This window comes from Eublepharis macularius, chromosome 3, assembly GCF_028583425.1.
Source record: "Eublepharis macularius isolate TG4126 chromosome 3, MPM_Emac_v1.0, whole genome shotgun sequence".
Taxonomy (NCBI): domain Eukaryota; kingdom Metazoa; phylum Chordata; class Lepidosauria; order Squamata; family Eublepharidae; genus Eublepharis; species Eublepharis macularius.
The window spans coordinates 148526242-148552862 of record NC_072792.1 but is presented as its reverse complement, the minus strand read 5'-3'; positions in this window follow the sequence as shown (position 1 = coordinate 148552862).

Here is a 26621-nt window from a genome sequence, read left to right as displayed (position 1 = left end):
AGGAAAATGCCTTTATTTTTATGCCTCGAATTGTATCGTCCTCTCGTATTTGAATCAACAATATTTCCAAAATCAGAATAAACAACAATGGAGACAAAGGGCAGCCCTGTCTTGTACCTTTGCTTATTTTCAGTTTTTTGGTCAAATCATCATTCACTACCATAGCTGCACACTGGTCTTTATAAATTTCTTTCACTGCTTGTATGAACTTTTCTCCCATTTGCCAGCTTTTCCATAGTGGCAAACATAAAGTCCCAATTCAGATTGTCAAATGCTTTTTCCGCGTCCACGAAGAAGAAACCAACTTCTCTATCACAATGCTTGTCATAGTATTCAATAGCGTTTATTACTGTCCTTAGGTTATCCTTAATTTGTCTATTAGGTAAAAATCCAGCCTGTTATTCTGCAATAAATTCCAACAGCCATCCCTTTAACCTCTCCGCCAAAATTTTTGCAAATATCTTGTAATCATTATTCAGCAACGAAATTGGCCGATAATTTTTAACATTAGTCAGGGGAAGAAGCTGAGAGGAGAACTTAAAATCGAAACAGCGATTACAACCCGAGAAAAGTGAAGAGAAGGTAAAGATCATTATCTTCTGAGACGGGACAGATTGATAAAAACAGAGAGGAAAAAAAGTAGATTTTTAAACTGCAACAGACTAGTGAAAAGGAGCGGAAGACTCGGCAGGAATTGAATTTAAAAAGAGACTAAGTTTAAAGAAGTTATTAAAGAAATGGGACTATTGTTTTGAATACCTGTGGCTTTGGAGCTGTGAGAAAAAGACACCATCGCGAGATCTGCTGTGGGAAGACGGGAGACAGGAAGTGCGTAATAACAATAGAGTGGCTGGAGAGAAGCGGCCCTTGCTGGAGGGCAGGAAGTAGGGAATCGCCATTTTTGAAAGGGGAAGGGTCGCGGCTTCAGCGGAAGAGGAAGTAGGCCATCTTGGATTACAAAATCATAGAGAAACCATAGAGAAAAGACGCCCGACATTTTGGACTCTTTAAAATTTAATTTCTATAAGAAGACCGGGACATTTAAAATAGAAAAACGTTAAATTTTACGCCACGGAGTTAAGGAAGAGAGCGGATTCGTGGGAGCAAGCTAAAGCAAGCCCCACGATGTCAAAAAAAGAGTGGCAATCGGCAATAGAAAACCTGGATAAAAACCTGGACAAAAAACTTTTAGATATGATTAAAGAACTTAAGGACACGAAATTGGAGCTGATAAAAGAGGTTAAAGAGGTTACACAGACAGTAAAATCGGAGCTGTCAGAAGTGAAAAAAGGTATGGAAACAATACGAAGTGAATTACAAGGAACACAGCAGAGAGTTAAAACAGTAGAAGACGCGATGGAGAATTTAGCAGACACGCAACAAACAGAGATGAGATTGGTGAAGGGGAGAATGTCAGTTGCAGAAACTAAACATATGGAGAAGCAGCTACGTTTTCGTGGCTTGCCAGAAGTGGAAGGAAAGTCAGCGCAAGAACAGATGACTGAGGTGTTGGCTGAGTACCTGGGGAAGGAGGAGGAGGAAGTTGTGGCTATCCTAGATGTGGCATACCGTGTGAATTCGAGAATAGCAACCCAGAGGAAACTACCAAGAGATGTGATTGTGCAGTTTACAACACGAAATATGAAAGAGAGGATTGTGACAAAACAGTTTCAAGATCCATTGGAGATTGATGGCAAGACGATTATTATAATGAAGGCCCAGATCAGTGTTACTGGACCGGAAAAAATATAAAGTGCTAATTCAGATTTTGAAGGACATGAAAATCAGGTACAGATGGGAGTTACCGGAAGGAGTGTCCTTTGAGTTTGGAGGGGCCAAAAAACGCATCAGATCTGAGCGAGAGATGGAGCGATTTATTAAGGACAATGAAAAAGACTTACCAACAAGATTATGAGTATGGAGTGTAAAGTATTATCTTGGAATGTAAATGGACTAAACTCACCGAATAAGAGGAAAAATACTTTTCACTGGCTACTAAAACAAAAATGTGACATTGTTTGTTTGCAAGAGACCCATATCAGAAAGCAGGATGTAAAATATTTAAAATCTGGAAAATTGGGCAAAGAATATGTAGCGGCCTCCAACAAGAAAAAAAGAGGAGTGGTGTTGTACATAAAAGAGGAGCTACAGCCAAAATTTGTTATGAGAGATGTGGAAGCTAGATTTGTAGCAGTGGAATGTATTTGGAATTTAAAGAGAGTGTTGGTAGTCGGACTTTATGCACCTAACGGTGCAAAAGAAAGCTTCTTTGAGGATTTAAGGAAGCATTTAGATGATCTTGCATATGACCAGATAATTCTTGCTGGAGACTTCAATGGAGTGACAGACTTGGAACTAGACAAAAAGACTACAACGGCACAAAAGAAAAGAGGACTATTACCAAAGCTTTTTTTTGAGTTGATTCAACAAGAGACTCTTGAAGATGTATGGAGGAGAGAATATCCTAAAAGCAGACAGTTTACTTTTTATTCTGCAAGGCATTCTACACTATCAAGAATTGATATGATCTGGGCCTCAAAAGACTTAGCATTATGGACTAAGGAGGTAGAAATAATGCCTATGGTAGGCTCAGATCACAACCCAATTATGTGGAAATTTGGAAAAAAGAGAAAAAGGAAAGCATGGAGAATAAATGAGGACTTGTTACAGGAAAGAGAGAATATGGAAATACTGAGAAGAGAGACAAAGTTTTTTATACAATACAACGTGAATAAAGAAGTACCAACCAATAAAGTTTGGGATGCTTACAAGGCGGTTGTAAGGGGCATACTAATGGACTTAAATGGTAGAGCAAGAAAGAAGAAAGAGGAGAAAAGACAAGAGATTGAGGAGAAAATAAAAGCCAAAGAAATACAGCTAAAAAAGAGACCAGGGAAAAAGAAGGTATACCAGGAAATTAAAATACTTCAAGAACAGCTAACAGCAATGAGCAATAAAGAATTGGAGTGGAATCTCAAAAGACTGAATCAAAAAGCGTTTGAGGGTGCTAATAAACCTGGGAAGTACCTGGCATGGCAATTGAAGAAGAAAAGGGAAAAGAAGATAATAAATAAAATTTGCGAAGATAACAAAACGTATTTGGAGCAGGCTACCATTAGTAGAGACTTTTATAAATTTTACGCTAAGCTGTATAATAAAAAAGAAGTAAACAAAGAATCAATAGCGTCATATTTGGAGAAAACCAAACTTCCAGAAATCTCGGAAGCTTGGAGAAATAAGTTGAATAGTGAAGTAACTGACGAGGAAATAAGTAAGGCAATACAATCTGCAAATCTAGGAAAGGCGCCAGGGCCAGATGGACTTACGGCTAAATTCTATAAGACAATGGCTAATGAACTGGCACCATTCCTAAAAGAGGTGATGAATGGGGTTTTAAGGGATCAAAGGATTCCAGAAACTTGGAGTGAAGCGAATATATCATTGATCCCAAAAGAGGGCCAAGACCTGACTAATGTGAAAAATTATAGACCTATATCGCTACTCAACAATGACTATAAAATTTTTGCGAAGATATTGGCGGAGAGATTGAAGGGGTGGCTCTCGGAAGTCATAGAGGAGGAACAAGCAGGCTTTTTGCCAGACAGACAAATAAGAGACAACTTAAGGACAGTGATCAATGCTATTGAATATTATGACAAGCGTTGTGACAAAGAGGTTGGTTTCTTCTTTGTAGACGCTGAAAAAGCGTTTGACAATTTAAACTGGGACTTTATGTTTGCCACTATGGAAAAGCTACAATTGGGAGAAAGATTCATCAGAGCAATTAAGGAAATTTATAGAGACCAGACTGCAGCAATCGTGGTGAATGATGAATTGACCAAGAAATTGACGATAAGTAAAGGAACAAGACAAGGTTGCCCGTTATCTCCATTGTTGTTCATTTTAGTATTGGAGATTCTGATGATACAAATACGTCAAGATGATGAAATTCGTGGAATAAAAATAAAGGACTATTCATACAAGGTCAGAGCATTTGCGGATGACATAATGTTAATTGTAGAGGACCCATTGGAGAACATGCCAAGAGTGATAGATAAGATCAAGGAGTTTGGAGACTTGGCAGGTTTCTTCATTAACAAAAAGAAGTCAAAGATATTATGTAAAAATATGACTAAGCAGAAACAACAATTGTTAATGGAAACAACGGATTGTGAAGTAACAAGTAAAGTGAAATATTTGGGAGTCGAATTAACTGCAAAGAACATAGATCTATTCAAAAACAATTATGAAAAACTATGGACTCAGATAGAGAGAGACTTGATTAAATGGAATAGATTGAATTTGTCATGGTTGGGCAGGATTGCAGCAGTTAAGATGAATGTGTTACCAAGAGTAATGTTTTTGCTACAGACAATACCAATCATCAGAGACTCCAAACAATTTGAAAAATGGCAGAGGAAAATATCAGATTTTGTTTGGGCAGGCAAGAAGCCTCGAGTGAAAGTGAAAGTTTTACAAGATGCAAAGGAAAGAGGCGGAATGCAACTGCCCAATCTGAGACTTTATCATGATGCAATCTGCCTAGTTTGGTTGAAAGAATGGATGACATTAAAGAACAAGAAACTATTAGCCCTAGAGGGATATAAAAAAATATTTGGATGGCACGCATATTTATGGCATGACAAAGTAAAGGTCAACTCGATGTTCCTGCATCACTTTGTTCGGAGAAGTCTATACATAATCTGGAAGAAGTACAGAATTTATCTACAAGAAGGAACCCCTTTGTGGGTGGTTCCATATGAGGTGATAGACCCGAGAGCTGTTGATAATGAACAACAATGTTTAACGTATAAAGAAATAACTAAAACTGAAGCATCCAAACTTAGAATAAAGACACAAGAGGAACTATCACCTAACTACGATTGGTTCCAGTATAGACAGATCAGAGACTTATATAATTCGGACTCTGTAAAGGGAGGTATACGAATAGAGAATTCGGAACTAGAGCAGACCCTTCTTAAAGAAGATAAGAAAAGAATATCCAAGGTATACCAAGTACTGTTGAAGTGGTATACCGAGGATGAGATAGTTAAAACACAAATGGTGAAATGGGCTATAAACTTTAATAAAGAAATAACAATGGAGGCATGGGAATACTTGTGGAAAACTACAATGAAGACAACGACATGTATTAATATCAAAGAGAACATTTACAAAATGATCTATCGTTGGTACATGACACCAAAGAAGATTGCGCTAGGGAATTTGAATACTTGTAATAAATGCTGGAAATGTAAGAAGCATGAGGGCTCCCTCTATCATATGTGGTGGTCGTGTGAGGTAGCCAGGCAGTACTGGGGGGAAATAATAAGAGAAATGAGTGAAATTTTACAATTTCAAATTAATAAGAACCCAGAACTCCTGCTACTGAACTTGGGAATGGAGGGAATTCCAGCCCAACACAGGACGTTGATATTTTATATGACAGCAGCAGCTAGACTTTTGTATGCGCAAAAATGGAAAGTACAAGAAGTGCCAACTATTGAAGATTGGACTTACAAATTGCTGTATATGGCTGAAATGGACAAGATGACAAGAAAACTGAGAGATCTGGACTCAGGGCAGTTCAACACAGACTGGGAGAAGCTGAAACAATACCTGGAGAAGAAATGGGAGGTGGGAGGAAAACTGTGGCAGTTTGAGAACTACTGAAGTTTTGAAGTAGAGGGGGGAGACTTTACCGGGGGGAGAAGAGATAAATGTGAATTAATAAGCAGTCAGATTAATAGATTGACATATATATAGATATATATAGGTTAACAAACAGAACATAGAGAAAATAATTAATTATAAGGACTAAATATAAGGAGCGATTAACTAACAATATTTTCTTTTTTTTCTGACAAGTTTTGTACCAAACTGAATGTCTGAAGATATAGATGGGTCAAATTGATTGACTACGTGAGGAGAGATATATAGAACTATTATAAAAAGATAGAATGAGTAATATATATAGAGAATAAGTCAAATTGTTTGATATAAACGAATGTATGATCTATATGGTTTATGATATATAGAAATACCTGAAATTGAAAAATTGGGACAAATTGTTTATCTAAGATGGAAACAAAGGCTTACAGTTTGGGCATATAATGTTAAAAATAGTTAAGGATGTACTGCTTAGAATAATGGAGAATATATATTTGTTTTAGATAGAGGAAGCTAATAAAAGTAAGGGAAAGGGGACAAAGGGTTGGAAAGCTGTTGGAAGTCAACAAAAAGGGGGGGAAAGGGAGGGGGTTAGAGATGAAAAAATTGGGGAAAATTGAATGTAAATGTGGAAATAATGGATTCTAACCCAATAAAAAAATTTTCAAAAAAAAAAAATTTTAACATTAGTCAGATCTTGTCCGTCTTTCGGAATCAACGATATGTTGGCTTCGTTCCATGAGTCAGGAATCCTTTGGCCTTGTAAGATTTCATTCATTACCTCTCTTTAAAAAGGTGCCAATTCATTAGCCATCATTTTATAGAACTTTGCCGTTATTCCATCCGGACCTGGTGCTTTCCCTAATTTAGTTGATTGTATAGCTTCTTTTATTTCTTCCTCTGTCACTTCTCTGTTTAACTTTTCTTTCCATTCCTCTGACATCATTGGAAGCTTCGTTTTCTCCAAATATTCCACTATTGAATCTCTGTTCACCTCCTTTTTTTGGTACAATTTTGCATAGAATTTTTTAAAAAAACTTTACTAATAGCTGGTTGATCCAACAGTATTTTATCCTCTTCTCGGATTTTAATTATAGTTTTCTTCTCTTTTTTCTTTTTTAATTGATATAGATATTTAATTGATATAGATATTTAATTTAATAGATATTTCCCAGGTTTGTTTGCACCCTCAAATAGTTTTTGATTAATTTTTTTCAAATTCCACTCCAATTCTTTATTATTCATTGCTGTCAGTTGTTCTTGCAGAATTTTTATGTCCTGATATATTTTCTTCTTCCCTGGTCTTTTCTTAAGTTGTATCTCTTTGGCTTTAATTTTTTCCATAATTTCATGTCTCTTTTCTTCCTTTCTCCTTCTGTCTCTTGCATTTAAGTCCATTAATATTCCTCTTGTCACAGCTTTGTATGTGTCCCATACCTTATGATTTGGCACGTCCTTATTCATGTTATATTGTATAAAGAACTTGGTCTCTCTTCGTAGCAACACCATATTATCTTCTATCTGCAGCAAATCCTCATTTATCCTCCATCCTCTTCTTTTAGTATTTTTCCCAAATTTCCACATAACTGGATTGTGATCTGAGCCTACCTTGGGCATTATCTCCACATCCTTAGTCCATAACGCCAGTTCCTTGGAGGCCCAGATCATGTCAATTCTTGATAATGTAAAGTGTCTTACTGAATAAAATGTATATTGTCTATTTTGGGGGTTTTGTCTCCTCCATACATCCTCCAGACTTTCTTGTTCTTTAATCGCAAAACAAGATTTTGGCAAAAGTCCTCTTTTTTTTATGTGCACTTTTAGATTTCTTGTCTTCTTCCAAGTTTGTAACTCCATTGAAGTCACCTGACAGAATTATTTGATCATAGGTCAGTTCATCTAACTGTTTCTGTAAATCCTTGAAAAATTTTTCTTTTGCACCGTTAGGCGCATAAATTCCAATCACCAAGGTCTTCTTTGAATTCGAAATTATTTCCACTGCTATATACCTGGCTTCTGTATCACATAAAACTAATTTAGGCTGCAACTCTTCCTTTATATACAATACAACTCCCCTCTTCTTCTTTATGGAAGCCGCTGCGAATTCGTTTCCAAGTTTTGCAAGTTTTAAATATTTTACATCCTGCTTTTTAATATGTGTCTCTTGCAAACACACTATATTACATTTTTGTTTTAAAAGCCAGTGGGATATAATCTTGCGTTTAGAAGGTGAATTTAGTCCATTTACATTCCAAGATATAATTTTACACTCCATGATCAAATTTTAGCACTCTTTGGTAAGTCTTTTTCATTGTCTTTAATAAATGTTTCCATCTCCTGACCAGATCTGATATTCCTCCTAGTTCCACCAAATTCGAAAGCCAGCCCTTCAGGTATTTCCCATCTATATCTAATTTTCAAGTCTTTTAACATCTGGACCAGCTCTCTGTACTTTTTCCTCTCCAGCAACACCGATCTGGGCAGCTCTTTCATGATTCTCACCGCTTTCCCGTCGACTTCTAATGGATCTTGAAATTGTTTACTCACAATTGACTCTCTGATGCTTCTAGTTGTAAACTGCACAATCATATCTCTTGGTAGGTTCTTTTGAGCCACAAATTTTGAATTAATCATGTATGCCACATCCAGAAGAGCTGCTATTTCCACTTCCTCTTTGTCCAGGTAACCTGCCAAAATTTCTGTAATGTGCTCTTGGGTTGATTTTTCCAAAACTTCCGGGATTCCACGAAATCTGAGTTGTTTTTCCATTTGTTTACATTCAGCTACGGCCATTCTTCCCTTCACTCCTCTCATCTCCGTTCTGTGCACATCCACCAAAGTGTCAGCTGCGTTTTCTACTGCATTAACTCTCTGCTGTGTGACTTGTAGGTCTTTTTGGACTTGGTCCATATTTTTAGATAGCTCTGCCATCTCCGATTTAAATGCCTCTTTAAAGTCCTTCAAATTTTTTGCCATCTCTTGCATCATATCTTTAAGCTCTTTATTTCCTTCCATGACTTTTTTCTCCATCTCTTTATTTCCCTCTGTAACTTTTCTATCTAAATTTTCCAGTGCCGTCTGCCAGTCCTTTTTCGACATCGTGGGGCTAGCTTTACTTCGCTCCCACGAGTCCGCTCTTTTCCTTAACTCCGTGGCGCAAATTTGTTCTTTTTTTTATTTTTAAAAGTCCGAATTTAAATTGTTTTTCCAAAAGTTAGTGTTTACTAAATCCAAAATGCCGGGCGTCTTTTCTCTATGATCTTATATGAGGCAGCCGCCCTTACACTTGTCCAAGATGTCCTACTTCCTTTTTCCTTGAAGTCAAAACTCTGCCCTTCTTCAAAATGGTGATGTTCCACTTCCGTTGGTTACAAGCCACTTCTCGCCCGTCTCTTTATGGTTGTGACGCACTTCCTGTTCCTCTCCGTTGCACAGCAGCTCTCACGATACTGAAACTTTCTCACAGTCCACTATCTCCTCCAAGCTGCAGGTATGTAAACAATATTTGTTTTTCCGCTCTCTTTAAAAAGTCACTTCTTAGCAATTTATTTGCCGGAACTTTCTCAATTATTTATTAAGTCTCTCGCAGCTTTCTAATTCTCTTTATCACTTTATTTCTTATTGTAATCTGTCCCGTACTGAGAGATAGCAATCTTTACATTCTTAGACGTTTCTCTTGGGTTGTAATCACTGCTTCAATTATCCAGTCAATTCAAAGTACTTCTTTGTGTTGCTGAAGCTTGGGCATGAGGGTCTTATGTCAGAAAATGACTCCAGAGCCGCTGCAGAGATCTTGGCTGCCTGTCTTCGAGTGGGACCTCAAGGGTGGGTGGGGGATCATTGCGTAGACCCCCCCCACACCCCCTCGCACTCTCGAGGTCTTGAGCGTACTTGCTTGTTCTCCACCTGAGAACAGGGGGCTATGGGCAATTTGCTCCCCTCCAGTCCCTACAAACAGCGGCATGGACAGCTCAGCTCCCTGAACTGCATTAGACCTTCATGGATCCCAAGCTGGAAGTCTATGAATATTGCACTTGACGCTTTTGTGGATGTGTGCAGAGCTGGGGCCAGGGTGCAGAGGATAAACTGCAAAGCTCTCCCTGGCGGTTTGTACCAAAGGTGTCAGACTAGGAGGAAATATAAAGGACAATCCTGATACAACTATATTTATAATAATATCAATATTTTTGCAATGTTAAAATGCATGTGTGTATATCCGTAAAGCACAAAATGTGTATATGCAGATGGAATCAAAAGCTGCAGAAAACTATGCATTGTACAACCATGTATTGTACATGGATAGCATCTGGCTGTTATAAATAACACAATGGGGGATTCATAATCCATGGATATCACTTTAGAATCAAGACCAAGTAGTTCAGAATTCTAAAACCTCAAGAGCATTTCAGATGAGAAATTGGAAAGCACCCCTAGTTAGAAGGCCCATACGATCTCGTTCTTCCAAGCTATTAGGAGGACTGCCTGCTGCTGTTTTCTCTTTACTTACCAGAGATGACCAGTGCAGTTCTAAGCAGAGTTAAACCCTTCTGAGCCCATTGTCTTTAATGGATATGGAAAGATGTAACTCTCCTTAGGATTGCACTGAGTGAATTCTTGGATATTTTGTATGGAACATTAAGTTCTGAATATGAATTGGTATTTTATTGTATTATAATATGTTTTTTAATTAAATTTATATTAATATATGCTAGATGTTTGGGGGGGGGATAAGAGAAAACCAATCACTAGACAGACAGGAGAGATTGAGTTGTTTATATTTTTGGTTTCTACCCCACCTTTCTAGATGCTCTAGGCAGCTTACAGCTTCATAAAACATAACAACAATAAAGCCATAAAACAACAGTCATCAAATACAATCAAATTAAAAGTTAAAACACCATAACTGAGAAGCAATACAAATAATTCTCCACATCAGTGAAACATATAACACCAGTCGAACAGCCTCAACTCAGCCCATGTACTCTTCTAAACAAAAAAGTCTTACATTGCCTTCAAAAAGCCACTGCCTGCAGGAAAGGCACTGCTTTGTCTGACAGTGGTGTAATTTCTTTCTTTCTTTCTTTAATGTGGAGACTTGTGGCAGTATCAGGACTGTCAGCAGATTTGAATGGGCAAAATAGTTTATATGGACAGAAGTGTTATCTGAAATAGACAATTTCCATAGTGGAGAATTTTGAAGTTCAAAAACCAGCATCTTGAATTTTGCTCAGCAGCAGTCAGTGTAGCTGTCACAATGGTGCTCCCCACTCACACCTCTGGCAGCAGAAGCGACCTTCACAAACTAGTTTTCCATCTAGTGATGGTGCCAGTGTTCAGAAATGGGAAGCTTGTAACAGTGATTTCATTAGACTGTTTCCCCCTCCCTCAAAATGGATAGCTGTACAAAGCTCAAACTATAACATAGCCCCCAGTGCAATAAAACAAGTTTCCCTGACATTATAGTCTCCCTATTTCCTTCTCACACCACACTAGCAATGATGGGGAGGTATCTACGACTGCCAGCTTCCAGGTTGGACCTGGAGATCTCCTGGAATTTCAGTTCGTCTCCAGACTACAGAGATCAGTTTCACTAGAGAAAATGGCAGGTTTGGAGGGTGAATTTTATGGCATTACACCCCACTGAGGTCCCTTCCCGAAACCTACCCTCCCCAGATTCCACTCTAAATATTCAAGAATTTCCCAACCCAGAGGTGGCAAGTGGCAACCCTAATGGGGAAGGCATTATGTGTGGGTTCCTCATTCCTCTAGGACAGCTTGAATAAAACTGCCTCCGTTTGGGTGTATCCTTTTATTCCCTTCTCCTGTTCCACCTTGAGAATGAGACCTTGGCACATGGGTCCAAGAAACAAGGTTTTTGGCTATTTGTACTAAAGGGGGGTGGGGAATGACTCGGATCATGTCTAATCTGATCATAGCCACAACTGGTATCTTGTCATGTTAGCATTATGCCTTGAGAGAACAAAACTATCCACATTAACATTTCCCATAAACAGGTAAGATGGTTCTAAAAATCAGATTGCATCAGAAACACCTCCACAGATTGCATCACACATACACTCACCCAGGTAATTCCCTTCCATTCTATATTTGGAAATATTCACCTCTGTAGTCTGGAAAGAAAGAATCTTTGGTTTTTGACTCAAAGATCTTGCTCTTTAAGTAGACACAGAATCTGTCCCCAAATGGAACCTTGAAGTGTGCCCACAAGTGTGATGCCCAAGTATCACACTTAAAATGTAGTGTTATATCAGTTGTGTTTTATTGGAGAAGTACTCTGTATTATATAAAAACTAAGATGGATGAATGGATGCACAGACAAATGGACAGACAGACAGACCTGGGATTTAAATATGCAGTTTGTTTAATCTGTGAATCTGAGAGGAGGCAGGGATATAAAGGACAATTTTACAGAGAATTAGGAATTATATATTTAGTACTAGAATATTAATTTTAATGATCAAATAATTTACATTGCTTTTTCTTATCTGATCTTCAATTATTTACTTCTTTGAAATGGAGACTCTTTAATTCTGTTAATGTTTGCTAATATTTTATCCTCTCCTAACTAAATGATGGGAGCCCTTTTGTTAAAAATTACTGTTGAGATAAAAACAATTAAAATGTTATTTTAAAATCCAAAAACAAAGAAAAGTCCTGCCAAGGGGAGCGGCGGGTGGGGGGGAAGCTCATAGATCCTATGAGAACAAGTCTGGGGCAGGGAAGGCAATTGAATTGGAAGAAGGCTCCATATGCTGGGAAAGGCAAAAATTGCTCAGTGGAGTAAGAGGTTAGGGATAGAATCCACCCCACCATCAATGGGAGATGGTGGCTTGGGGGCAGGGTTTGGGCTGCAGAATGTAGAATGAGCATAGAGACAAATATAGTGTAATAACCTCCCTCACTTCTATCTCCGTTTTGGAAAATCCATCAGTCTCTGCCTGACAGGTGGTGCCAGCCCTGTTCCCAGGCACAAAAAAAGAGTAAGTAGAAAGACAAAGTATCATGTGGAGGGTCAGCCGTGATTGGTGATACGCACTGTAAGCATGGTGATGCAAGGACCCTGATGTGCACTATTATCTCTATGCCTATGCCACATTGAGCTACACACTCAGAACAGGGGCTTTTTCAGCAATTGCAAATATTCTGGGTCTGATCCAAAGACAGTTATTTATTTCTTACTTATTTATAGACCAGGGTTGAGGTGGGATGGTTCATGTGTGTCTTCTACAGGGAATAAGTATGTGGAGGTTGGAAATCCACATGATGAGTCCCATGTGCACTTCCAAAAAAGTGTGAATTAATCTCAGGTCCAGATTTTGGGCAGCTACCAGTACTATCATCTGAATTTTCATAATCTAGTACAGCGATGGCGAACCTATGGCACGCATACCACAGCTGGCATGCAGAGCCTTCTCTGTGGGCACACAAGCCAAGTCACCAGATCGCTAGTTCCAGGGCTCATTTGGAGCGGGAATGCCTGGAACAGCATCCCAGTAGCTCTGAGCAGTGATCACATGTGTTTTGGCTCTGCCCGTGTGATTCCTTTTCCTCAATGCTGCCTCCCTGCTGCCCGTCTCTTTAGCAGCAGGAAGTGGAGGCAGTAGCCGGGCTGTTGGGGCTGGCTTTCTAAAGGAGAGTAAGCTGCTTTGATTTAACTTGCTTTACTTTCATTTGTGGCTCCTGAGTGAGTGAGTGTGTGTGTGTGTGAGAGAGAGAGAGAGAGAGAGAGAGAGAGAGAGAGAGAGAGAGATTGCAAGCAGGGCTACTGGTGTAAAGAAGGGCAAACTGCTTTGATTTTACTTTATTCACATTCGTTGCTCCTGAGAGAGAGAGAAAGAGAGAGTACTTGCAAGCCGGGCTGCTGGTGTAAGTGTTGGCACTTTGAAATAAGTAAGTTGGTTTTGTGTTGCAGTTTGGGCATTCAGGCTCAAAAAGGTTTGCCATCACTGATCTAGTGCATGGCATGACATAATGGAAAAGTAGCTTCCATGGGGTTTTGAGCTGTATCTGTTATCAGTGCGTACATTGTTACTGTGGGAGTTCTCTCTGCTACATCTCAGCAGGGCAGAGGCCTGTTGTGGCAGAAATTCCGAAAATTCTTGACTCCCTTTCCCCACTATCTGCTTCAAGATGGAAGGTAATGAGAGCAATCCTATGCTGATCTAATCAGAATCCCGCGCAATGGGGCATACTCCCATGAAGGTGTAGGTTTGCACTTCTGTTTATCAGCAGTGTCAATTCCTGTGCATTCCTAGAATCCTTTTTTCCATTGCCCCACATTCAGAACTTTCCCTTGCTCATTCAGTGGTGACTGAGATACAAGCACCTGACTGGCCTTTTTACCTTTCTGGACAAGGATGCTAAGATTTCTACTGCTACTTTTTCTACTTTTAATTGCCCTGTGGGCATCAGAGCTCTTACAAATTAGCACCAGTGGATCTGTGTGACTTTGGAGCTGGCTATGTTTTCTTTTGGCTAGGGTGATTATAGTACAGTCACTGGAGATTTCGGTGTACTTGTTTCTATAGGCTAGATGTAAATAATACGACATTACCTAGGAAGAAGGGTATATGTATTGCTTAATATGGTCTAGATGTAACAGCTGAGAGACTCTTTTATTCCCTTCTAAGAATATTATTGCCAGAGATGTAATAATGGCAGAAATAAGGTATAGTCAATGTTAAACCTGTAATGGGGGATGTCTTATGGCTTTGCACTGTATGAAGTCTGAGACTAGCTTACAAAGGGGGGTGTTGAAAACAGAATGTGTGAAACTTAAACATGCTGAAAAGGTTAGAGATTTTTCATTAACATGCTCTGGTTCTATCCATACCCATATCAAACTGATGTTTTATTCTTTTATAATTAAAACATGCATTTTGAGATGAGTGAGTAAGGAAAAAATTACCTCTGAAATATTACCCTGTAGTAAAGTAGTATGGACAACCAGAACTCAAGGTTAAGAATTTGGGTAGGGAATGAGATAAGTAAATGTTCCCAGTTTTGTTTCTTTTTCAATTCATTTATATTTTTGTCAATAGTTTAAATTCTCTGCAGTTTGCTTCCGAGTTTATAGATTCATTTGTAGTGGGAAGGCACACTGCAGGGTTTTTATTAAACTATTTTATATGGTATAAGTAGGGGATCAGCAAGAACCTGCAGGGAGCATCTCATTTCCTTCTCCCTCATTATTTCCTCTTTCTCTTCTCTGGTAGCCCCTAGAGCCTTTCCACTTTTCCTACTTCCTTATGTCCTTCCCACCTACTAGCCGTCCCACCTACCAGCCAATCTTCAGCTTTCGTTTCTTCCTAGGAAAACAGTGATCAAGTTGTGAAGTGCCAGGTGAGCCATGTGCAGTGGGGAACTTGCAAGAACTTGCATGGGGTACCTCAGTTTTCCCTCTATCATCTTCCCCACACTATTTCCTCTTTCCCTTCTCCTGACAACCCCCATATCACCATCTTTCTCTGCTATCTTCTCTCTTTCCCACCCACCAAGCAACCTACTTTTTATCTGCCTCCCCATCTTCACTGATTATCTACTTAATTTATATCCCACCTTCCTCCACAATACATAATTCTCCTCTATTTTATCCTCAAAGTAACCCTTTGAGTTAGGTTAGCCTGAGAGTATGTGACTGGTCCAAAGTCACCCATGGAGCTTTCACTGCAAATTGGAGATTTGACCCTTGGTATCTGAGATCCTAGTCTGAAACTCTAACCACTACACACACTGAAAGTCATGATGTTGCTGTTATTGAACAGTCAGAAGCAGCCTGACCTAGGCGAGCCATGCAAGTAATATGCAAGTTACTCTATGGTTTCTGCCAGGCCTGGCTGTAATGAGTCCTCCCTCAAAGACCAGAATAGTCCTGGATAGGGCCCTGAACCAATCCCCCTGCCTTTTACTGACAGAAACCAAAGCTTGAAGGCTGTCAATACTATTGTGGTTGCTTTGCAACAGACATCGAAAACCATTTTTAAAGCAACACAAGTTCCTTTTATAATTGTGTGTGTTTTAAACCCCTCATATATTTTTTTAAGATTTCAGATTTTTCTGCAAACCTGGCACTATTCTCAGGTTTGCAGAAATATCTGTCTTGTCTGTCCATGCTCCCAGTCTCTTGATTTAAATATCACAGATGGGGCCATGTTGAGAATCAAATATATTGATTTATATGTACATCATTTATATGTATAGTGGTGATTTATAAACACATAAATAATTTTAGAAAATGTGTACTTTTAATGGCAAAAATCCACTGTGAAGAAATGGAAAATGGCATGGAAATAAAGAATTACAAGTTCAATTAATAGAGGAGACAGTGAAACAAAAAAAAGGTGGGGTGGAGTTGAAGCAGCAGGGATAAAAAATTCAAACTCATATTTACATCTAGATTTTATACTATTAAAACACACACACACACTTATTATACATATACACACTGCAAAATACTGACTGGTCTAGTGCAATAGTTAGTTTCCAAAGCCATCTAATTCCACTCAGCAATGAGTTGGCTCAGTAACAAACTCGACTGAAGTGACATAGTACAATATAGCACATCCCTGTTGAAGCAATTAGGGTTAACACAATTCTGGCTAGCAAGGAGGCGCTGGTCATGATTGTAAATTAATATTTTCCAGTGGCTACCCATGTACTCAAGTGTCAGTATTGATCAAACTTACCTCTGCCCAATTAATGCTGATGGATTCAACAGCACCATACGCCTGCTCATCTGTTAGCCAATTAAGATAAGTTCTGGACTTGTCCTAATAGCTGTATTTATTGTCATCAGGAATATTGATATATTGCAGCGGTGTATTACAGCCAATACAAACTCAAGTCATGATACCACTCTGGGATTCTTCTAAGACATGATAAACCACAGTGGGGTACATACTATACACACACACACATGCACACATGCACACATGCACACATGCACACATGCACACACACACACACACACACACACACACACACACTTGTGACAATCTTGCCCAGCCAGCATGCCTTTTCTTACAGACAACAGGGGAGCTTCTTCCTCTAGATGCAGTGGAGCACTTAAAAGAGCAGATCAAGAGACCTTCCATATTCCTAAACAGACAACCATATACTACAGAACTGGGGAACGAAATATTGATACCTGACCTGATTTGAAAGCTGAATTGCTTACGGCCCAATGAAACCCCCTCTGGAGCTCCAACTATCAACATTCACTTAAAAGATAGTTCTCAACACAAAAATATTGTGTTGAAAGGACCACTGTCATGGTGAATGTTTTAAAAGATCTTTTTAAAAACATCCATACCCCCTACCATAATGTCTGTGCCTGATCAGGCACAAATATTTTGCTGTTGTCTCTTTAATTTGATTTAACTGGGGAAAAAATGTAAAGCTATTTGTTGGCCTCCAGCCTGCAATGCGGGCATGAGTTATAGGGTAATATTTCACACCCTGTTGTGTCTTATTACTTAACTAATAACAATATTTACCCAGGGTTTTCCCAAGCATCTCAGACAAGCTTAAAGAAATCTTGATTAAAGAATGACAGCCCAAAGTATTGGATATTAAATATAAATAAGAATAATATGAAGAGAGCTTAAGAGTTTACTGTTGCGCCCTGGTAGTTTGCAGTAAATCAGGATGATGTGCAACTTGCTTCTCCAGTGAGCTTTCTGAATTACCTGTGCTGTACAACACTGCTACCTGCCTCCTCTCACACAGAGAGAAGGACATTTGGCAGAGGCTGTGTCACGTCAATCTTCTGTACAGCTTTGAGGCCAGGAGCAATTGGTAGACAGGGATCCAGAGAAGGGCTTCCAACTCATGTTTTATGGAGTCCCAATACTGCCATGAGGGAAAGGAGACTGCTCACATTTGCAGAAGTGGAACAAGGTTGTCAATATCCATTGCCATAGAAAAGAATCTTGCATCTCCCATGCCAGCTGCTGGATTGGAACATTGTTGGTACTAAATGAATGAACTATGGTACTCGGAACTGTAGTGGCTTATAGGCATACATTTATCAGCTTCTTCAGCCCACTATTATTTATTGTTACATTCCAGACATTGATTGTCCACAGTGCTGGACAATCAAACAGAAGTAGAACCATAAAAGCAAACAATGACAACATAATGACAGCAATATCTAATCAAAGTACAGAAAACAGCAACAGATGCCACTATCTCCATTTAAAATGTCTGAGGGGGAAACAGAAGATATTTGCATTCTCTTGTGTGTTGAGAGGGGAAGGTTTTCAGATAAGTCCTGTAGCTTCAGCCCCAAGTCCATAAGACATAGGCCCCCTAGACATCCGGTTGGCAGGGGTTTTCATCACTGCTGTCCCATAGATAGCCAGTTGATCTGCAAATGATGGCTGACACAAGGTGGTATCAGCTGCAACATGACTTCTGTTCCAGTTGCTACCCTATTATGTATTATAAGAAGGGGTAGGTTTGATTTTCTGTCCCTCATCCTTTCTGGTCTTAGCTTCTCCTGTAAAACTGAGAGATGGGGTCTGTAGTATACAAGCAGGATATCTGCAACAACTTGTGGGTTGCATCTTCTCCAATATCTGCCTTCCCATATTATTTATTGTTTCCCTTCACCAACAGACTCCTTAGCATCTCCCCTTTTCCTGCATCTTTCTATTCTTAATCTACCCATCTACACTAGATTACCTATATCTTCTCCCATCTTCAACCTTCCCTCCTCCACCCCCTCCCCTGGCCACCTCTCCCCAGGGAAAGTCTGGCCAAATTGTGAAAGTTGTGCAGTAATAAGTCACTTGGGTGAGTTGTGTGGCAGTTGCCGCCAGGCCTGACCAAGTTGCATGGTCTCCTGTGCAAGTCGCATGCTAGCTACCAAAAGAACTCAGCCAAGTTGTGCAGAAACAATTTTTCCAGGTGAGTCACGTGGCGGCTGCTGTGGAGACCTGATGAGTAGTATGGTGGTTAGTTGTTCCATGTCCAGCCATGTCTAGGGGTGGATTAGAGAGAGGAGAAAGGCCCTGGAAAAGGGCCTTGCCCCAACCAACCCTCACCATGCCCCCAGCTTTCCTCTTCCCCAGTGAAGTGAACAGGATGTGCCTAGCCAAGTGACTGGAGTGGAACTGGGTCCCTTGTTGTATTGAGGCTGAGTTGGAAACATAGTGAGGACAGGCCAAGCAGGCATGTTTCTCACCATGGCAAGGCCAGGGCCAGCCCTCATTAGGCAGGTGAGTTATAGCTGAGAGCCTCTTTTTCCGTGGCACTGGCTCATTGAAGCAGGATTTGCATCCACCTTTCTTTGCTCTGGAGTGGCCCTGGGGGAGGGATCGGGAGTGGTACCCATGCTGGCATGGCCCTGGCAGGGGTGCCCCCCAGGCTATCACCCACTGGGAATTTTCCTGGTGGCCTTGAGTTGTATAATGGCTGATCCATACCTGGCCAGCAGGCCTTGGGGTAACATGGTGTCAAGTTACTTCATAGCAGCTTCTGGGCTCAGCAGAATCATGCAAGTTGTATATTAGCATGTTGCCATATGGCTGCCTTTGACCCAATAGCAGCAGCACTTGACCATCATACAAGTTGTATGGTATCAAGTGACTGAGTTGTCACTGCTAGAGGTAGCCCCGATAAGTTTGCAAGAGAGGTGAACAGGCCCTTTCCAGGGCTATTTTGGCCTCCCAGTCCACTTCTACTCTAGACATGGGCATGAACAAAAACAAATTAATGAACCTGCGGTTCGTGGTTCAGTGCCACCGCCGACCCCGAACAAACAAACCATAACAAACATTTCCTGCTGACGAACCGGTTTGAGGTTTGTGGTTCGTGGGCGTTGGAAAGGCCCCCATTGGACTTAGAGAGCCCATATTCACAGAGAGTGTTTAGCAGGCTCTCCACCAGCCAGCACCCAAGTTTGGTCAAGATTGCAATAGGGATCTTGGAGTTATACGCTCTCCAATCCGAGTTCCCCAGGAAACTCCCACTCGATACAATTAGAGCCACCAGTTGACGGCCCAGTGTACAAGGGGTTGGCCATAAGAACTGCTTATCAGGGTTTGCAGGGATGAGATTGGAGTATCCATGGCTACAGAACACCCCCCTTCCCTCTCTCTCTCCCCGGGTGTCTTCTCCCATGTAACCAATTGCAACCAATTTGCAGCTCCATGGTTGGAAGGAAGACCTGCCGATCAAGGTAAGCTGGGCTTCGATTCGGGTTTCCAGGGCAACAGAAGGAGTGCAGACAGAGTTCAGGCATTCCCCCAGCTCTGTTTCCAAGGGAATTGATTGATGGTTCCTGACTGTCTGGCTTCACGAACCGCGGGCGAACATAACGAACTGGGCTTCCAACGAACACTGGTTCATTGGCCATGGACCATCATGAACTGCCGGATCGTGAACAGACAATCAGGCGGTTCGTGGGGTTTTTTGGTTTGTAATGTGGTTCGTGCCCATGTCTATTCTACTCTCCTTGCCTTTGATTTGCAGAAATCAAGCCTTGGAAGTCTCAATAATACTGTGGTAGCCTAGTGACCCCTCAAATGGCCACAAGATCTCAGAACATAGTTTCATGTTACTACTATAGAAGTTGTTTCCATTATTTTTGAGAAGATCTTTTGCATTTGTGTGGTATCCAGATAGAAATCACTCAATTTATGCAATTTCTTCTTTATTTACATGGATTATATAGGTTTGGTGGTACCTCAGGTGTGAGAGGGTATCTAGGTGTTACAGATTCGGGTCTCAAGTTTCCTGGATGGAGGAAGCTCAAACCAGAATAAAGTTAATTATTGAAAGTTCACCTAGCCAGTTGAAACTGTCCCTTTTTCTGACACAAGGGTTACATTGGTCTCAAGCCAAAACTATCATGTAAGTAACCTCAAGTGTTACAAGAAGTGACCAACCGCTATGTTACTAGATGAAATAGTAATACATTTCAGTCTATTGTTTTTATGCATTCCATTTTCCTTCTTGATCACATTTGTAAAGAGTAATATATGAGGCTGACTTAAGAGTGCCACTCACCAGCCCTGTGGACTGGGACTGAAACCGCTGCAGCCTGTGTAATTTGAAATTACGTAGATTTCAATTACGATTCAAATTGCACAAATTGACTCTTTGCTGCAGTTGTGGACATCATTAAATACAATCCATTCCAAGGACAAACTCCTCTCTGGAGTCACTGAGAACTGCAAACAGAAGGAAGCAGATTTCAAATAGCAAGCTACATTGTGATGATGAGGGGCAGACCCACCAAGCTCATTCTGTAATGAAAGTAAATTCTTTTGCCAGGCAGAATCTCCTTCCAGCACTTTATTAATAAGCCTTAGACCCCCATCTGCACTTTTAGAAGCACTGCGTCAAGGGACCCACTTAAAGCACTGCTCCATCTGGTCCCGTCGATGGGACTTTCGCCATGTTTCTGAACAATGCCAAAGCCTTGGACACGTCTAGGGTTATTGCATGGTTTCGGGATATAGCTAATACCTCTAGGTCCCATCTATGCTGCAAGCCAAAACCGCTCTGTAACTCGCTCCTCTCTTACAGCTGTACTGCAGCACATAGAGAACCGCAGTGCACCTATGTTTCGAAGGAAGAAACAAAGGTAGTTTCCCAAACAGTAAAAAAGAAAATGAACTTGGCCTTCTAACAGCTGGTGTGGAGAAGTGCCCCCTCCAAGCCCAGCCTCTCTCCTCCAAATGCCAAAGACTCCCAGGTAGCTCTTGGCAGAACATTTCTTGGGTTCAGCCCAAAACTGCTTAATAGAGCCTTCAACTTGCCACTCCTGCCTCCTTACACTACCATGAATGCTCATAGCTCGCTACAGTCTCATCATGCCTTACTCCCAGTTTGCTGTAAAGCAAACAGGAGCTCCTTAGACTCTTGCTGGGTGTTAAAAAGCATCTCTTTGTTTTTTTGCTTAGGAAGATCTCAATGACATACCGGGGCAAGTGGTGCCTGAGCGTTTGTCAGAGACTGTGGTTTCGTTAAGGAGGGAACTATCCCTTTATGGCAAAAGGCCAAGTGCCCATGCTAGGAAGGAAGATAATTACCCAACTGAGAAGGATGATTGGATTTTTAAAAAGACTCTAACTGCTGAACTAGCAAGGAAGTTGTAGAGCAGAGATATGGTTGGCAAGAGGGAGCTTGGAAGGTGGCTCTTCAGGTATGCTAATTAACCCGGAGGACTTCTGGGAAGAGAAAGATGCTGACTGGCTTATACGTATATTATTAAGCTTTCTGAGTTATTGAATAAAAAAAGGCTCAGAGAGGGAGTTGTGAAAATGTGCCTTTGGCTAAATGGCTTGGACTCATTGCTTGCAGGGAATGCCTTTTCTCTGCCCCATCATGACATCTAAGCGATAAGCCTCCCAACACGATTGTTGGACCAAACCTGCATTTAATCATGTGTGCTTGGCGGCTGCTCTTCAAGTCACAACATTGTCTAGTCATTAATACTTCCCAAAGTCTAGAAAGCTTTCACAAGTTTTGCCTGGTTTTTGGAAAGCTATGATTAGATAGAGGAAGAGGGCCAGGAAGTGAAAGAATAAGATTTGAGCAAGGATATCATAATGTAGTTGAAGTGCCAAATGTTTTTATGCACTCTAATTGTTCAGGATGGGACAAGCTAAAAATCATGGAAACAAGCATAGTGTTTTTATACTCTATACTTGCTATATATACTGTATACTATATCACACAAACACACTTATCAATACATACATACATACATACATTCTATAGACAACTAAGCAGCTGACTTTTGGTGGTTCACGCTAAGAGCTGAGGAGTTAACCATGTTAGTCTGTAGTTGCAAAATAGTAAAGATTCATGGAGACTTGCATCTGATGAAGAGAGCTGTGGTTCTCGAAAGCTTATGCTACAATAAGATTGGTTAGTCTTAAAGGTGCTACTGGACTCTTTACTATTTTGCTAAGAGCTGTAACTTTCTCCCCACTGGCTGCTTTCTATCTGGTCCTTTCTCCCTCACCAAGCAGACCAGAGAATAAGATCAGCAGAGCAATCTATCTGCCAGCCATTTTGCCTCAACTTGAAAGCCCAGCACAGGCTGCATTAACTAGAAAGGGAAAGTAGGAGTGTAAGTAGGGTTGCCAGGTACCTTACCCTCCTGGTGGGAGGGGGGGGGCCTGGCACTCACCTTTCAAATGTCTTTGCACATGTGCAAAGTGCATGACTGCTCCTGGCGCAGCACAATGACTTCACTTCCAGGAGTGACATCATTACACAGGCTACAGGAGTGCTCCCGCACTTTGCACTGGGCTGATTCTTAAAGAATTGGCCCATTTTGTGCCCAAATCAGCATGACTTGATGCATGAAAACACTCCCACAGCCTATGTGATGACCTCATCTTGAGGTGATGTCATCGTGCTGTGCTGCGCTGGGAGTGTGCCCCGGGAGACCCGTTCCTGCACCTTTCCCGCCCCCCCCCCGCCATGTGAGTTGTGGCCAAGGGCAGCAACTGGGAGCAGAGGATCCTTACCCCCACCAGAGGACCAGTGACCCTAAGTGTGGGGGGTAGACATTATGTTCAAGTTGTACTGGTGGAATTAGGGAAAGCATTGGGCATAGAGGTGAAGGTCAGGGGAGAATGCAGCAGAAAGTGAGGTTGGGTAAGTGGTGTCATAATTGATACTTAGAGAGCACAGGTAGACAAAGATGGGACTTGAGGTGGGTCTGGAATCTCATCATACATGCTTAATTTGTCCTAGGTAAATTAGACCTGAAGATGTTGGATGTTAGAAAAGTTATTGGGTAATAATCAGCAAATGTTCAGTTACGAGAAAATTATACATAAAATAGGAGGAATTAACCCCCCCCCAAAATAAGGCAAGTAGTAGTAACTACTTTACAAAAGCTATTTTTGAATCTATAATTAATGGCCCTTATGAGGACAGAAAGACAGGACATACATTTTGTTGAATAAATAAACAAATAATAGTAGCAATCATATTTCTAGCTAGGGACGTCAACTCCAGTTTGGACAATTCCTGAAGATTTGGTGCGGAGCCTGGGAAGGGTGGGTTTGGAGAAGAGAGGGCCTCATCAAGGTATAATGCCACAGACTCCACCCTCTGAAGCAGCCATTTTCTCTAGGAGAACTGATATCTGTCATCTGAAGATCAGGTCCAGTTTATTCATTGTTATTACATTTAGATACCATTCTTCTACATAATGAGAAAAAATAGGAGAAAGAAATGAATCAGTCTGACCTTACAGGAATTGAAATGGATCTGGGCAAATGTTTCTCCCAAATTAATCTTGATGAATTTAAGAGAAAACTTTACTAAAGTACTTCTGCGATGGCATTATACACCACTCATGCATATCCATAGAAATCTATCAGGTGTATGATATGGTTTGCAATATACAGACTTGATATATTTGTTTTAGGTGTAACCAAAAATCAATTTATTTTGGAAAATGTAATTACGCTTATTAACACTATGCTATGTAATAATATACCAGTGGATCCCAAGACAACATTATTGGGATATTTTAAAGGGTTTGTACTTTCCTAAGATATTGAGTTAGCTTCAACTTTGTTTAGAGTTGCTAAGATAGGTATTGCGGTATATTGGAAGAAAACAGAACCCCTCTCCAATAAAATACTGGTTTAAACATGTTTGGAATGTAGCTTTATTAGGATGCAAGGGATGTAAAGAAATAATTTACGATGTACAGATAAATTTTGGGAACATTGGGAACATTTTATACTGGAATGGAAAATAAGACATAAAATGTACCCTTTGGCTTTTCATGAACTGATATTATACACACCCTTCTTTTCCTATGTATTAAGCCATTATGTAACATAATATTTGAAACATAAGAGGGGGAAAGAAGTATGACTTTCATATGTTATTTTTTAACCGATTTGGGGAGCAAGAATGAACAATCCAAATTCAAAACTATTTAATCCATGATACCAAAGCCTGAAACGTCACTTCCATATATGTATTAATCTATCACACTGTTAATCCATTTTTGATTTTGTTGTTTGATAGTTCACAAACCAAAACTCATGTTGATTTTATATACTAAAGTTGTCAACATACAAAAGCCTAGAACTAAGGTGATGAGAACGGTAATGTGTCTCTGTGAAAGAAGACACATTACCCTTCAGGAAAACTTACAGCCCACTCAGAGCAATTTACAAAGTGTGTTATTATTATCCTCACGACAATCACCCTGTGAGCTGGGTGAGGCTGTGAGAGCTCCAAGAAGCTGTGACTGACTCTAGGTCATCCAGCTGGCTTCAAGCGGAGAAGTGGGGAATCAAACCCAGTTCTCCAGATGGGAGGCCTGCCACTTTTAACTACTACACCATACTGAAGATGCATTGTTTGGACAGAAGAGAGAGAACATTAAGACCAGGGCCAATTCCAAGCTTTGTGTGCCCTAGGCAAGGATAACTACCCCCCCACACACACACACTACTAACCAATTCATATGCCACTGTCACGCTCAAGGGCTAGGGCGCCTGTCCTGGGCCGGGTAACTGGGAAGTAAGGTAGCTCACTATCTGGTTGGCAATTCAAGCGTAAGTCCAACAGTCCAGGTCCGGCCACAGGCAAGGCAGTCCAAAGCAAGGCAGGCAGGTGCAAGTCCAGGAGTTGAGCCGAGGTTGTTAGCCAAGAGTTCCATCAGTGGGGAGCAGGATGCAAGGGAGGGTCAAGACCTTCCAGGCATGGGACTCCTCGGCCTTGATGTCCTGCACCAACCAGCGTTGTGCGTGGAGGTGGGCGCACTGCATTTCCAATCTCTCAACTGAAGGCTCTTCTTGCACCACGGCTGGATCCATTGCTGGGCCCCTCAGGTCACTTCTGTGCCCCTCTGAGGTCTGTGCCCTAGGCAGCTGCCTAGTTGACTTAATGGTAGCACCGGCCCTGATTAAGAGAACAAAACTATAGCATGGGCAATACCTTTCCTCTATATTGCTATTTCTGATTGTCAAGAAAGCCTGAAAAAGCTCTCTCAAGTGGTAATGGTGGGGGGAAATGGTAGCCACAGAGGGCTAACAAGGAAAGTGCAGGGAAAGCTGTGTAGGTGCTCCTTTGCCCCTGCAAATGCTTCTGCATTTACTGCAGCAACAAGAGCTTTGTGGAGAGCCATCTCTGTATGGAAACGACCTTGATTACTTTCCTTCTAGCTCTTTAGTGCTTCGTCAAAAAGTGTACTTTACAGAAGGTATTTTATGCCGGCTAATGATACATAGGGTTTTTTCTTCTTCTGCCACATCTTACATTGATATCTTTTGGACTGCGTTTTGATTAGTCTGTTTTTAATAGACATTTAAAACTGGAGTTTTACATTTTTAAACTAAGATTTAAATTGGTATTTTTTATGTTAGGACTTGGCACCAACATGGGTGCTAAAATTATGACAGTGCACATGGGACATAAATTTGAATTTTTAAAAAAATGTCTGGGGTGGAAAGGAACAAACACCAATGTAAAAAAAGCAAAAATTCCTTACTTGGTTTCCCAAATAAAGATGGGACACACAGCTGATAAGATTCAGAAGAAATATGAATTAAATGAAATCCTTGGACCTTGGCAGAGATCAAAGTGGATTCCAGTAGCAAGATGTCTCTGGGGGAAACTATAAGGCACTCATTCATCAGAGTTAGGGTAGATCCAAACCACGTATGCCAGGCAGCTTGTCAAAAGTCTTGTCAAGATATCATCTTGCTAGAAAAAGCAACAACTTTGCAGCACAAGAAATTGACTCTCTTGGTTAGATGAAGACAATACATTTCACTATTTCATATCTCTAAAATATAGCAATTTCCATACAATTTGTATTTATTTACATAATATTCTATAAAGTTTTCTTGTTACCTGACTGAGAGCTTTTATAAAGATTCTGGTTTTAGCACATAATTATAATGACAAACAAAAGGAACCCAAATCTCCAATAA